The sequence below is a fragment of the Triticum aestivum genome, chromosome 3B (assembly GCF_018294505.1).
Source record: "Triticum aestivum cultivar Chinese Spring chromosome 3B, IWGSC CS RefSeq v2.1, whole genome shotgun sequence".
Taxonomy (NCBI): Eukaryota; Viridiplantae; Streptophyta; class Magnoliopsida; order Poales; family Poaceae; genus Triticum; species Triticum aestivum.
This window is the reverse complement of record NC_057801.1, coordinates 446,952,054-446,956,210: the sequence shown is the minus strand read 5'-3', so window position 1 is coordinate 446,956,210 and position 4,157 is coordinate 446,952,054.

Sequence of the window (4,157 nt, the reverse complement as noted above, 5' to 3'; positions counted from 1 at the left end):
AAGAGGCGAGGACTAACACCCGAGGCGCCCGGGAGTAGCTCCGCCAAGCTGCGCAATGTGACACTCCAAAAAAATTGTGGTTTTTGTTTTCAGGAAGAGCCTTGCTTGGTTCGCAGAAGGTCATTTAAACCCTTCTTAAAAACCCTCTTCTAAGTTTGCCCTCTCAAAAATCTTTTCTTGGATTTAGTTTCTTCTAAAAAGAAAACCTTTTTGATTTTTGGGCTTTCATTTGATTTTGATCCATTCTTGTTTACCATGCCTCTTATGGTAAAACTCCCCCAAAACCCCTCCTCCCACTTGGGTACAACCCAAACATTCTATCCAAACTAATAAAATCCATTTTTGGATTTTATTCCAATTATTTCTTTTCCCAAAACAATTTTGTCCTTTCTTTTGAACCTAGGTGATTTGCAAAGCAAGTACCCTAATGCCTTTGATTCTTGATCCCAAACCAACTTCCCTGGATAGTCCTTAGTACCCACAACCTAGAACTATCTTGATCCACTCTTCTTCTTTTCAAAACTTTCAAATTTCACTCTCTGCAAGTTTGGACCAGATTTGCCAAATTTGGTGAAATTCATATCTACACTTCTCCAAAAATTCCACCAAAATTCAGGCAACCTCAAGTTGCAATGAGAGACCTCTCCACCAAAAATCAGCTCAAGGAAAAATCCCTACATGCCAGAGTCATTCTGTCGAACACTTGGCATGCACTGTTTCTGTTCATATTCAGTAAATTCAGAGTTTCAGTGTCGTTTCTCCGTCAGAACTTCAGTCACATGCCCACTGTGCATTTGGCTCGATGCTCGCAGCCCCTCCCTCTTGTCTGGAGCACCACACGCGCGCTTGGTGCCTTCCTGGCGTCGGTGGCGCCCTGGCCCGCCTGCGCCGGCGTGTCCCGCGGCGGCAGAACCACCGTAACGGCCGACAGGGGACAACACCGCGGCAGAACGCCGTTCGGCGCCGCCCAAACCTCCTGAGGGCTCCGCGTGGCCACCTCCTTGCCAGCGCACGCATGCAGCACCGGCGCCGCAGCCTGGCACACGCATAGCGCGTTCTCTGCCGCCGACGGGCCGTGCTGCCGTTCCGTCGAGGGCAGGCCATAACCCTCCCTCCCGTGCTGAGTTGGACGCTGAAATGGCACCAATGCTCCACCTAGACGATGCTCAAGCTCCTAAGCTGACCGTCCCGCCGCAGCACCGCCGTAATCACCCGCCAGATTTATCCGTTCATTGCAATCGCCTCGGGCCGGCTATAAATAGCACCCCCCCCCCCGAGCTTGCTCTCGCCCCGGCACAACTCCACCACCTCACTAGACCCCGCCTAGCCACTGGGAGAGCCTCGAGGGGCCTTTCTTCTTCGACTCCGGCCACCTCCGTCCGCCTCGGGCTCCGGCAACGTTCTCTTCGGTGAGAACTCCTCCGCCGCCCTGCTCTTGCCCGTAGCCTCGTACCACCTCCAGTAGGCTAACCCCCACTTCAATTTGGGCACCGCAGCTCCCTCCGGTGAGATCCACAACTGCCCGAACTGCCGTCCGCTGGAGCAAGGGCCGCCGTCGACACAGTGCTCGCCGGCGACCACCACCACCACCCACAGACGCGGAAAGGTGCACTGATCACGAAGGTAACCCCCGATCACCTTGCCTCGCCGTGGAAAGCCGCCGGCGACCACCGCACCTCTCAGGCGTCGTCGCGCTCTGTTTCCCTCGTTTGAAAATTCAAACCTGATGGGTGGAGCCCGCCTATCAGTCTCTTAGCCGTTTCTTTTAAACGAAATGTTTTCTGGACTTTTCCGCAGAACCCCCTGGAAACTTTCTGTTTCATTATAGATGGGTCCTTGGACCAAAACCCTTATAACTTTTAAACAGAAAATGGTTTTTGATTGATTCCTTTTCTGTCACTTTTATTTTTCTGTATAGTTTTTTGTCAAATTTATTTGAAAAATAATTGGAACAGTTTTTTGTACACTCACAGTATTTACGTTACGTACGTATTTTTCTTATACCGTAGATACCGGAGGAGGTGACGGAGCTACAAACTTCACACAGTTAAACTCCGACTACTCCGAACCAGGCAAGCATGTTTGAACTCTTGATATGATGAGTGGTTGTTGCATGTTTGCATATTAGTTTAGTCATGGCATGTTTATGAACAATTCTTTGAATGTTATATTTCATGCACATAAGTGGAAAGTAAGTTTCGGAAAAGCATTATGTTGTTGGATACATATTTGCCTGGCCATGTGATGGCATGAGGATGGGTAAGATGGCAGTGTTGTGACATGCCAGTCTTATGCCAGATTATTTGACTTCCATGTCATCGTGAATCAAATCACATTTTCATTCATTTCCTTCCTGTACTATCACATGTTTTCCGAAAGGAATATGGCTTAGTAAGTTGCAAACTGTTTTCCTGGTACACACAAATAGAGAGCCCGGGATGAGGGTTCCATGGTCCTGGATTAAAGCCCGTCATCCGGTCAGGGGGCATGGGTGTTTCCGGTTGGGACCGAGAGGGGGGCACCCCTTAGAGCGCGCGTATAGAAATTTGATCCCATGCTATTCGAGGTTGTAGCCTCCCCGTCTCAAAGTTTTTCTTGGACGTTGTCCAGGGTGATTCCTGGCATCGTGAGGTGAAATCAGTGTGTACTAGTTAAATGTGTTTCTACTGAAATACCATAAACGGAACTAGTCCATTCGTGACTACGGAAATCCGTTGGCTGTCGTCAGTCAATACCAACTCTGCAGAGTCACAAATCTTCCAATCATCTTGTACATGTTCAAGTACTATATTCATCTTATCTTGTCAGGTATCAGCCTCAGTGACAAAACTCCGGTGGAATACATGTGTGATAAATTTGGTTAAAAGATTATTCTTGTGGATGGACTAATCTTGTTATTCATAATTGTTACAAGCCCAGTCTGTGATGTCGCTCAGACGTCCGACGGCGGCATACTTGTATTTACATTTATTGTAAGCCCTGTCTGTGATGTCGCTCAGACGTCCGACGGTGGCATACTTGTATTTACTTCTATTTCAAGCCTTGTCTGTGATGTCGCTCAGACGTCCGACGGTGGCATACTTGTATTTACTTTTATTATAAGCCCTGTCTGTGACGTCGCTCAGATGTTCGATTGTGGCATTTCTTTTCAAGCCCTGTCTGCGATGTCGCTCAGATGTCCGACTGTGGCATTTCTTCTCAAGCCCTGTATGTGATGTCGCTCAGACGTCCGACTGCGGCATTTCTTTTAAAGCCCTTTATGTGGTGTCGCTAAGACGCCCGACTGCGGCATTTCTTTTAAGCCCTTTATGTGGTGTCGCTAAGACGCCCGACTGCGGCATTTCTTTTAAGCCCTTTATGTGGTGTCGCTTAGACGCCCGACTGCGGCATGAGTTTTTATTATTTTTTTTACCTTTCGAGGCATCGCTCCAGACACCCGATCGGTTTTCATTTATTCGTTTACTTATCAAGTCGTGCATAAACATTATTATTGTTGTATGAGCATCATTTTTATTCATGACGCATTCATGCATTCATTGATTATATCTTTTGTCCGAACTGTCTTGCGAGTACTTTCAAAGTACTCACCTGGCTTGTTGATTTGGCCAGATGTTGACGAAGGCGATCTCATGGATGAAGAGTTTGATAGCGAGTCCGACGCCTAGAGGAGTCCCAGTCAGTCCCGTGCGATCATGTTTTGGTCACTGTATTATCCGCTTTCGCAACCCCAGAATAAATTCATCGAGCCTCACCTCGACGCTCGATGAGTTGCCAGTTAGGAGTCAAGTTATCCACAACCACTTTTTATCTCGAGCTAGTAGCATGCCACCACACCCCTGTGTCATAACCGCCCTTATGTAAGATATTGGCGACTTTGTAATAAATTGTTAAGCAGCCTCAGCTCAACCCTGTAATATATTTAATGCTAGTGGTCCTCTGTTCATCAAGTATTGGTCTACCAGTGAGGATGACTTTTCCTATACTGGGATTTAAAGATCGATTTTCTCAATAATTATTTTATTGAAAAACCGGTCGTGACAGACTTGGTAACCAGAGCCAGGCTGACTGTAGAAAGCCACTAGGTGCGATCGCAAATTGGTTATTAGCATGATAGAGTTTATTCATGTTATTACAAATATAGTCATTTTTCTGACAGT